This window comes from Sebastes umbrosus, chromosome 3 (genome assembly GCF_015220745.1).
Source record: "Sebastes umbrosus isolate fSebUmb1 chromosome 3, fSebUmb1.pri, whole genome shotgun sequence".
Taxonomy (NCBI): domain Eukaryota; kingdom Metazoa; phylum Chordata; class Actinopteri; order Perciformes; family Sebastidae; genus Sebastes; species Sebastes umbrosus.
Window position 1 is genome coordinate 14,453,959 of NC_051271.1, and position 12,322 is coordinate 14,466,280.

Sequence of the window (12,322 nt, forward strand, 5' to 3'; positions counted from 1 at the left end):
TAAAGACTGCAAAAGGACATCACTGGTCCTTAACGCCAAATCAACTGTGAGCTCACGTGTATGTGAGAACAGCGGGGCTGCTGGCAGAAATCCTGCCGTTTCTTAATACTACATTAATCACCAGAAATGTTCAAGAATTAACAGTATCTCATGCATGCTTGAATGCAAAAACACTACATTATTCACTGCGGGAACTAAGGTTTTTCCATTATTGTGATGACTGAGTTATTTAAGGATCAGTTCACCCAAACTGTCAACTGTCTTCGTTGCAGGAAGACGCAAAGCGGGAGCATGACACGTCTTTATATGCAAAGACAAACAGTTTTTGTTCATACTCAATAGAATACAGTTCTCTATAAATCCTATATGAGACTTGTGGATTATCCCTAAGTCACTGGGACATTGTATCTGAAAAGACATCAGTGTTTAGTGTCTTTAAAAGGAATCTTCAAATGGTTTGAGAACCACATAAAGAATGCCCTTGAGCTCCTCTGTTTAGGTTCAATTCAATCAAATACAAACAGTCAGTATGGCTATAGACCTTTTCATTACCATTTCATTGCTAGGGCAACAGAGGGGCGCATTTACAATGTTTATCTTGTCAAATTTGAAAAGGTCTACAGGTAGCCTAAAGACCTTTGGAAACCAAGGCTTTGACTGAAATCGCATACCATGCACTACATACTCAATAGGTGTACTATCGTTCAGCACACTTTTGTGTTAATAAACAGTGGTATGTCACTTCCTGAAAGCCTCCTTGCCGGTTGGAGACGTGTAACCATGGTAACTCGTGCCAACCTCATGTGACCCAAACGACGGTTTGTGAGAATCAAAGTCTGAATTAATTTAAAATATATATTACGCCTACCCAAGTGAAATCTTATACTTACAGTTAAATTGAAGCGTTATTGATGTTACAGAGCTGTCCGTCAACGTCCTTAATGAACGTTGTCGCCAATACCGCATTGCATTTATGCCGCCCTAGTGTCCAGTGTTGCCTACTGTAATATTTCACCGGAAATAGTATGCAATTCACGTACTATTGGTTTCACACTAAGGTTTGTGATTCATACAACAGGTTTGATTTTCTGCGTTTTTTTTCGCATCCGTCAAAAGGCAAAAGACGGTTGTTTGACCACTCAGAGCCACCGTCTGTGCAAACGTAATCACCCAAAATGATATCTGATTAACATTCACTCTGTCTCCCAGCACAAAGCACTTTACGATAAAGTAAGACAGAGATGTGGAATTTAAAGATAGATTGTGGCAGATGATTGCAGAACAGCTTGGAATTAGGGATGGTTGCAAAACAAAAGATGTAGGAAATACTAGACAGTAGTGATTGTGCTCTAGGCAGCTAAACGATAGCTTCCTGTTAATGTCATTCGTCCTTTAGCCCCGTTTGGGCTAGCGCTATCCATTGCACCCATGTATTAATTCAGTTTTGTCTTGAATTGCACATTTTCGCAACGAATATTATAATAAAAGCATCGGAATCAGTGTGTAAGGTTTCTGTGAGTAACATTATTTTATCAGATGTTGGATTAAAAAATGCATGCAACAAATAACCATAAACGGTAATGGTATGGTTTTATTTTTGCTTCCATTGTGACATATGTGCGGGTGAACTTACTCTTTAAGCACGTTTATATATACTTGTAATATACTATAATTTAATTGAAAGACTAACTGGTCCAGGCTGATGAATCACTTCATCAATATTACGTACACGTTACCAAATTCATGATTTCAGCATGTTGGTGGCCGGAGATTCAGGTGTGTTATACCTCGAGCCACTAGTCTCAAGCAGAGATGAGGAGCGGACCACAGAGGTCTAGTAAGCTCACTTCTTTCTAACTCTACAGCCCTCCACCCCAACCAACGTGGTGACATCACTTGTGGCAATTTATCAGACTTTGCGCAGCTCTCTCTAGAGCCACAAAAGGCTTATTCCAACAAGACTCGGTCAAAACCGAGTATATTACTGGACCGTGTATGGTCAGTCTGTGACTTTGTGGCTAAATTGTTACACAAATAGTCAGTCATTGCCTAGTTTCACAGCTTGGTCCGTGTTTCATGAGCTGGAAATGTCACGCTGGATGGACTCATTTGCATAAAGAACTGTTCCCCCGGTTTCATTTTCAAAGAGCAACAGCCAATGAGGAAACTCCAACACTCGGCCGACCAATCGTGTAACTTCATCACTCAGACACTCACTCAGTGACAGAGTTTTGCGTTTGTAGGGCTGGCCCTCTGTGGCCAGCCCAAAATTGGTGAAGTTCCCTTTTAAACTAAGATGGTAAAGTACTAAGCTAAGACTTAAAAAAAAAATACTCTAAAGCACAATTATCGTGAAAACCCTCTTCACTGCACAACTTGTCATATATGGGTCATTTTAACTCACCTGTATGCGAGTAACTGCACTTTCATAACATTGATCTCTAGCATTACAGATGACCCAAATTTGCCATACACTGTAAATACTGTAAGGTTACCCATTAATCTCTGTCTGTGGGCAGATTTTCTGATTTCATTCCCAAAAAAAGGTGCAAAACAGAGTTTGAAGTCTTTCTGTCTGCTAAATATTTTATGTATAGTTGTCTACATATTTAGCAGTGCCACTGGTGATTTTAGGGAACCCAAGAAGCTGAGGAATGACAAAATATTACGACAGCTGTCAACACAGAGTAATCACAGGGCTGCACCATGACAGAAATAAAAAGGAATGCTTTGACATGAAGTTAGATGCACAAAAATGTTTTGCTGATGTAAAATGGTGTTGAAATTGCAAGATTGTTCACCTCAACATCAACTAGCATAAAATGTGAGGCAGCTGTTTGTATATTATAACTCTTCAGACTCAAGCATAATGGTGAGATCTAAAATGTGTCTTTTATTCTATTTGACCTCAAAACCTCATGAATGTTTATTTATAAATTAACTGCACACAGTGTTATAGAGTCTGCCGACAGTATGCTGCCTTTATTTCCCTCTGTTTAAATTTTCTATATAGTATTCTATATTCACTAATTATAAATGACTTGTACATTAGGCCAAGGCTACATGTGAACTTCTGTACTTGTGGTTCTTGAATGGGGCCCATTATTTTATATAAACCTTCATCCATCATTTATTTTTCAAATCATAACAAAAGACGACATCAAAGAACTAGAGGCGACGAAGGCCACCAGCTGCGTCGCCTCACGTCGCCTTTGTCCCGGCCAAAAAGTTGCACTCGAACACACTGCAAAGACGACAGCTGATGACCAACTACTATGTACGTCCTGCACTTGCGTGAGATGAAATAACTCTCCACACCAGCAGGCGGGGGTAATCTGTATTCATCATTCAAAAAGGGAAACCGGAAGGCCGAAGACTGCGGATATACAAGCCGTTGTTGTGATACGTAAATTAAATAAAGCGCCGTTTGCCGACCTTTTTCAAACCACTCTCACTCACCACTTAGCTGCATTCCAGATGTCCATGTCGTTGTGAAAATATCTGTGTATTGGAACGATCAGATGAGATGAAGATGAAAAATGAGAAGAGCTTTCTGTGTTTTTCCTCTTGACTTTACTCATTAGCTTGCTTTCCTCACTTCCACTTCTCTTCTCGTGCACTGATTCGTTTAAGCTGAACCGCCAATAAGAGTGATTTCTTTCAACGCTATTCAACATGCTGAATCGGCACACAGTGAGTTTATGGCATTTTACTCATATTATAATAATTGATATTATGTTTTGTATAGTAGCCTATGGGTTTTATTTCTATTTATTTCACCAACTCAGCTTGTGCATCCTTTAAAAGGTTCTCCAAATAAAAAGGATAAAATCTGCAACGCCCACATCAGGAACGCCACAGTGCTGGCACTAATGGGATGTTTGCTCCGTGTCTGTGTGAAACTCAGAGACAATACTGCGCTTACTTATCACCTGATTTTGCAAGTTTACTGCCCACAAACTGGAGGCCATTGTCTTTAGTGTGAAGAACAACAAACACCATCATCCATCGTTTTATCGTGGTAAACTGTTGGTGTCTGGAAAGATTAAAATGTACATTAAATCTAATCGTTGGGACAAGGAGCATCCTAGTCTGGACACCGGGACAAATGCTTATAAATTGTGACTGATTTAAACAGCCTGTCCGGTCACCCTGTTGCTGGCAGGAGAAAAGAGTTCAGACTTCAGAATATACAGCAGACTACTTTCCTAAGAGAGAGTTAAGTAACCAGACTTTACTGATAAAAAGGAGAAAAGAAAAAAAAAAAGTGATATTTTAATAGCTTAAAAAAGATGGTGTAATTAAAATAACCCTTCTCTAAAAGCATTTGTATGGCTTTGGTTACCTTGAATGCAAAGGTTGAACACGCTTTGTTCCAAGCAGCGCAAGGACACATTTTATTGTTATTGATGAGAATATCAATCAAACGTCAAAAGGTTAATAAAGGCCAATAAATTAATTGATTTATCATTTTGAATGGGCTGTTTGATGGAGAACTCTGTGTATAGGACACTGACATTGTCCCTTTCATTCCAAAACAAGTGCTGCAGCTAAATTGATGGGTGATTAAGGTGGGACAAGATTGATGGTTTCACATCAGCAAAGCTGACCGTGACCATGTGAGGAAAGTTTATGGGCAGCAGAACCGTTTTATCTGAATATATCACTTCCACGTTTTGCATCATCTCCTCCTTTAAGAGCCATTCATGCTAAAGACTTAGCCTTAATCTTGCTGCTCTGTAACACTCTCTGTAAAAGAGATCCCAAATCCCCAAAGATTAGAAGTGCCGAGTCTTTGCTGAATACATTAATAAAACTAATTTCAATTAAACTGTGCACTTTGATAGGACCCTAACTCACAGGTCAAAAAAATTAAAATACACACGACATGGTTATTGAACCTCGAAAATGGTAAGCAATATACCTCAGTAAATAATAGATACAATTTTTTTTTTTTTTCATGCTTTTAACCACTCTTCCCATAATTAAATTTAGTCTTACAAAAGATGTGCCTGTGATGGACGAATATCTGAAGAGGAAAAATACAGACCCTTGACATGATACTGATTAAAGTCCTTACAGACCTAAACCTGATGAAGAGGCCACTAAAAGTGGGGATCAAAAGAAAGCAAAAACGATGAGCGCAAGGGAAAACAGTGACACTTACTGTATCTGTCATTTGGATTTTCTTTCACTGGGGATCCTGCTGCACCAACTATCCAACAGTGCCATGATCTCTAGCAAGCTTAAACCCCATCTACAAACACACAAACACAATATTTTGTTTGTTTGCCTGATCATACTGAGAAACTTTGATGAGGAAGACCACGAAGGTGTCCGACTGAGCTCTCGAAACTACTTAGTAGTTGAACTTGTCAAGTCAAAAAAGCCACACACATTAATATTGCCGAACTGCCAAACCATTATGAACAAGATGGCAGGTTTCACACTGAGTGAGTATAACAATAACTCCTTATAATATTACGTACTATGATAGGCTGCTATGTTTCATTTTGTAACATTCGGGATGGTAGTGTGCCATGAGATTTGTTCAATGTCAAAAGTGTGCTGTGAACAAAAAAACTAATATCCTATATTTACAAAAAGCTAACACTAGACATGTCGGATAACACTTTACATATCAAAGGACAATGGGAACTGGAGCTGAATACAATAGTAGACAATGACGCCCGGGAAAGCAGATGTTCTAGATGTCAAAGAGGGTTTGGGAGGCATCTATGGAAAGAATTTAACTGGAAGGTTAAAATGAGGTTCTTTAAGAGCCCGCTGACAGCCTGTGTCTTTAAAAACAATCTTACTAAAAAATGCTGGAGAACCTGGTATGGTCGGTAACCATACTCATATATTTTGGGACTGCCCAAAAATACAAACATTTTGGAAGAACATCAATGAAGAAATGGAGAAAAAATTCGGGAAACGGACATTCCCCTGGACCCGCTATTGTTCCTATTGGAAGTATCACCCAAACACATATTTACCACAGACCAGTGTTGTATATTGCGTATTCTGTTGATGGTTGCAAGAAAAATAATTACTATTAACTGGATGAAGCCTAACCCTCCCATGATTGTTCAATGGATACAAAAAGACAAACATGTTAGCATGATGGAACACATGACTGCCCAGCTACAACTAAAACTGCCTATTTTTATAAGGAGATGGAAATCAGTTATTGACCATCTTAGTACATTTTTCAGCACTTTATTGTTTAGATGTAGGCCTATTTTTCTTTTCCCATAGGTATATGTATAGGTCGATGTGTGTGTGTTCTACATCTCTACAGTTATTGTCATCATTTCATCTATGTGTGCATAATGTCAGGTGAAGCCCAATCTCAAGGTGATTTTGTTTTGTGTTGTTAATTGTCTGTCAATGTGTGTTAATGGCAACAAAGTTTAAAAAAAAGTGTTCTGTGGCACAAAAAAGGTGGAAAAACATGGCACCATGACACTAACACACACACACGTCAGTTTGTTTCAATACCGTAGATAAGCAAATGTACATGGTATTGTAACCGTCCATTACAACCATAGTGCTGTGAGTAACTTGCTGACGGGTCAAAATCAAGCCTGGCTGTTTTCCTATTGCATGCCCTAATATTGCCCCCAGTATTATATAGTATGTACTATTTGGTTGTTCTCTTCATTAACGTAAAGTAGAGAGCTACCGTGCTGAACACACAAAAAAACAAATCAAATCTGAAGTCACCGGTCAGCTCGTCATTCAAGTAAATCAGTGGAGAAACAACAAGGCAAAATGACCCTTCTACAATGTAGTTTATGATTAGGCAAAGTGGGCTTTGTTCAAATTAATTTGATCAAAATGATTTTCCATTCTCATCTATTCAAACACGATTTTTCTTTCTCAAACAGACACATGCTGGGTATCACAACAATAATTCTAATGACTTTCACCTGCCTGCATCTCTTTTGATTTACTTTGATCCTTGTGTGCTCTCACCTCCCTCCATTTTCCCTAGACCCTCCATGTGTTCACTGTAAACTCTGGCAAAAAAAAAAATGATTATATTGTCAACAGTGCTGCTGAAGAGTTAATTTCCCACCCATCAATCCTCTCCTGCGGTGCAACAGAGCAATATTATCCTGTTTACATTCCAACCAATATCACTGAGCTAAACCTGACAGTCTTATCCTGAAATAGACACATCTGGTTGCAAATACGCAAAGGATACTGTATGTAACTAATTTATTCCTATATCCATTGAATCTATCTCAGTATTATAAAAGTCATTATACTGTACTAGTGCTTAGAGTAAAAGTGCATCCTCGCGTCTATGCTTGTCAACACCTCTCAGACGAGCTCACCTTTGTTAATTACCAGAGAAGATTCAACACCACTCTGGAGGGATGATGGATCACAATATGCATCCTTCAAGGCAATTATACCTTTGTAGCACATGTAATTAAGTAGGGAAATATAATGTAGCAAATTAATTATGATTAATGGAGCTAATTTGAATGGACAGATTAAGTGCAGTGATTTAATGCTCTCATCTTTTACCTTCTTTATGAAAGCCATCTCGGTCTGAATGTCCTCGCTGCCTCTCAACCACACATCAGTCTCTTGAGACCTGAAGGTGACGGAAGAGAGATGGTACAGATGACAGCCCTGCCAAGAGCTTAATTTAACACTTACATTTTCACATTTCATAAGCACAGTCCTACATTGTCACAGTTTGGACAAACAATTAGATGTGATGTGATGGCACCAGTGGAAGGTGTGGATGTGGGAAACCAAGCAAATATGCAAAACTCCCTTTGCATTACAATAGAGCTACAATGATTAATCGATTTCTTGTCAACTATTAAATTAATCGGCAACTATTTTGATAATCTATTAATCGGTTTGAGCAATTTTTTAAGAAAAAAGAAATTCAAAATGCTTTGATTTAAGCTTCTTAAATGTGAATATTTTCTGGTTTCTTTACTCCTATATAACAGTAAACTGAATATCTTTGAGTTGTGGACAAAACAAGACATTTGAGGACGTCTTCTTGGGCTTTGGGAAACATTGATCAACATTTTTCACCATTTTCCCGACATTTTATAGTCCAAACAACTAATCCATTAAATGAGAAACTAATCAACAGATTAATCAACAATGAAATTAATCGTTAGTTGGAGCCCTACATTACAACTTTGAGGAATGTACTACTTTTCTTTGACACTTTGTAATACTACATAATAATACTTTTCAAAGAGCTCTGTTACATCATCATCATTATCACTAACACTATTTAACCACCTCATACACATCTTGAGCATAGACTGAATATAAGAAGTGGACGTAGTCACTGTAACGTCACCCACTGGTTTGTGGACTGTTCTGCATTTTGGCCGTCGACATCTTAGTTCATGGCCGTCGTCATCTTGTTTTTTTGCAACCAGAAGTGACCCAAGAGGATGGAGCCAAATGCAACCGAATGCTGAATAAGACATTTTAAAAAAATGCTGTGGTACCGACCTGTCAATCACAAGGTAGCCATGCCCCAAAGCATACCCTGCTTTATGGTCTATTTTACTCCAAATGGGACCATAATTTACTAAATGAACATCACGCTGTATTGAAGAAGACTTAAAACTAGTGATTGAGACCATAAACTCATGTTTAAAAATGTTTACTGAGGTAATAAATCAAGTGAGAAGTGGGTCATTTTCTCATAGACTTCTATACAATCAGACTATTGCCTAAGTATCCGACCCTACTTGGAATAGCCAATGACTGAGATGACACTTACAAATTGGCTAGGTAAATAATGAAGCTACCTGTGATTGTGTCATTAGCTACTCAATTACCACAATAGGATCCATCACACGTATAAACACACAGACAGACGCCTTCTTTTAAATGGGACTGCATCTGCCAGACCACTTATTCAGTAATGTCCTTGTGTTGCCGAGCCCTACGGGCCAAATGAATGCATCAGTGGTTGTCTTTAACGGTATTGAAAAATTGACATGTAAACAAACATATATGTCAATTACGTTGCTGCAGAGCAGTGATTGAGATCGACGGGTTAAGGCATATCAATTGAAAGACCTGTCAGACTAGTAACGTTTAGCAAAGAAGAAGAAAATTGCCTCGGTGGTTAGATTAAAAGAGGAAGTTGCCCAGCGTATTCAAACATGATAAGCATATGTCATTCTTATTATGTTGTCTAATCTTGTACAGATAGAGGTAGATGTATAGTAATTAATTAATTCAAAGTCTGTAAAGTTAAGCAACAAACTGTGTCCTATTTGTTTTATATCTACCTTTTGATTGAGTGAAATATTTTTCAAAATAGCTCTGCTAGATCTTTTTTCATAGAAATTATAGTAGTTCATTACCGAATTATAAAACTTAAAACTTTGAATTATTATGCAATTAATTGCAAAATCTCAAAATCATCAAAAACAAAAGACCATCAGATTGGTGATAGACCTTTATTTATGCATGTTTGTGTAATGCCTGGAAGCATAGAGGAAAAAGGTCAAACACTGTCTGGAAGACAATGGCCTTTACTTCAGTATTTCTCTCTCAGTCTCCTCTGTCGCTTAGCTCTCCAGCTTTCACATAAAGCAAAAGGAAGTCATTTGCCAATTTCAAAAATGACTACTCCCAACCAGCCACTTGTGCCCTGTGTGCGATTTACGTCTGAGTGTGTGTGTGATTTGGTCTGTAAGGATATGCCACGGCCATGTGTTTGTGTGCTGGACAGCTATTGTTGAGCGGTGTGCGTCTGTGCTGCAACCTGTCTGACACTCTTCTCGTTAGTTTGCAAATGCCCTGTCCTACAAATGACAGGCAGACACACGGGAGTGTGAATTAGAATTCACCTCTAATCACTTTCTAATTCACCTCCTGTCACTCCAGAGGCTCGCTCACAGCTCCGTTTCTGCCACATAAGCGTTTTGTAGGTGAATGCTGATGTGAGGATTTCGAGCACAAGAAACCCCTCCACACACACACACACACACACACACAGTTGTAACTATAGACTGCAGGTTCACATTCGCTTGAACGGAGTAAACAAACACTCTCTAACTATATGCACAGTCACCGCAGTGACCCATTGTGAAACAAACTTATGGACCTGTAAGCGACTTACTATTTATCATATACATTAGGGTTCAAAGAAAATATTGATACACATGAGTATTGTGATATTATGTTGTGCAATACTGTATCGATGCTCCAAAACATCATTGATTTTTAGTTAACCTCTTAAAAATCAGACGGCCCGTCATCAAGCCCGGCCGCTATTCGATCTTTTGGAAGTAGCGGGCTCACTTAAAGCTAGAGTGAAGTTACTGGCCTCATATGAAACTAAAACCTAAAGAATCCATGGTACCAAGCATGTCATACTAGCTTGTCGAGAATGAGCTGAAATCACACTCCAATGTTACGCTAAATTTTGGCAAGGAAAAACTGTCATGGCCATATTCAAAGGGTTCCCTTGACCTCTCACCTCAAGATATATGTGAATGAAAATGGGTTCTATGGGTACCCACGAGTCTCTCCTTTACAGACATGCCAACTTTATGATAATCACATGCAGTTTGGGGCAGTATAAATGTTAGTTTGCCTATTGTAAAATGGTTTATTTCTGGTGTGTTCTCTATACAATAGACAGAGTTTTCCTAAAATTAAATTGAAAAAGAAATCGCAATATATCGCAATACATTGAATCATTACCCCTTAAACCTGATACGTGTCGTATCGCCAGATTCTTGCCAGTACATTACCCTAATATACATTATATTTAACTTTATTACATATTGGTCAATATATTTCTTCTGTGCAACACAATACACAAACTATTAAGTTTCTTAATTTCTCTTTCCACAAACATTTCTTTCTTTCCCCTCCAAATCCTACATTTATTTGCAAAGGAAGGGAAGTGGTTTTGCTTTTGAAAGCAATTTCAGCGCTGATTTCACCACAGTGTGTGTTCTCTATCTAGCGCCCTGTGGTGCTAACAGCTGAAACAACGATAACATGTATTGTCCTTCGAGCACACACGCTATGCTAAAGCATTAGCCAGCTCTGTGGTGGTTTAAATTAACACTTAGGCACGGAGGTGAAATTGCTCTCAGTCTTATCAACATTAATTTGGTCAAAAAGCTTTTGCCTTAAAAGGTTAAGCCTGAAAGAGTTCATTATTTTAATGAAAGACACAATATCTGAATCATTATGCAGGACTTTAACAGGTGACCTGTTTGTTTACAACATTAACATATATTATAGCGATTAGTGCATTAATAATAGCAGTAAGAGTAATAATGTTGACAAGTATTATCAGGCAACTGTGATGAACTCTAAATTGAGCATTGAACGGATGTGTATGCATTCAATGTTTAGATAACTATGGCAATGCTTTCTGTTATAAAAATGGCTTAAAGGGTCAGTTCATCCAAATTACACAAAAACTTCACATGTCACACACCCTGAGTGGTATGCAAGCAGATTTTGAAATATGACTCCCTGAAATGTCTCTTTTTATGGGGATGTTTCTGTATGAACTGCTCTCAGTGAGGTCTGAAGAAGTGTTGAAACAATAAGTTGATCAATTTGTTGACACAAAGAAAATTAATCAGAAATTAACGTTGATTATCAATTCATCGTTTAAGGCATTTTCTCAAATGGCAGCTTCTCAAATGTAAAGAATTGCTGCTTTTTGCTGTTTTATATCATTGTAAACTGGATATCTTTAGGTTTTGGACTGTTGGTCTGACAAAACAAGACATTTGTGCATGTCACTGTAAGACTGGAAAGGATATTTTTTCACAATTTTTCAGAAATATCACTGGCCAAATCATTAAAGAGGACGTATTATGCTTATTTCCAGGTGCATACTTGTATTTTGGGTTTCTACTAGAACGTGTTTACGCTTTAATGTTCAAAAAGGGCTTTATTTTTCTCATATCGACTGTGCTGCAGCACCTTTTTTCACCCTCTGTCTGAAACACTCTGTTTGAGCTCCTACCCCCAAATTATTATGCAAATGTGTTACTTGGTGACATCACCACGTTACAGAGGAAATGGCGGGACTTCAAGCAAGGCATTTCAGGCGGTTCAGGAGCAGTGTTTCTCTTGGGGAGAGTAAATCCCTTTGGCGTGGACTTTGGGCTTTGTAACTTTGCAGACCTTTTACATGCACAAAAAAACTATATAACACACTAAAGGAAAGGGAGTAATGCACAAAAGCATAACAGGTCCTCATTAATCGAATAATGAAAAAAATCACCATATTTATCAATTATTAGAATAATGATTACTTGCAGCCCTAAATGGAGAA

At 38.2% G+C, this 12,322-nt stretch overlaps 1 long non-coding RNA gene across 1 annotated transcript in view; it reads left to right on the forward strand.

The window, feature by feature from the left end:
- LOC119485756 overlaps positions 1-12,322 on the forward strand; it is a 199,019-nt gene that overhangs the window by 39,522 nt on the left and 147,175 nt on the right. The window lies entirely within an intron of this gene.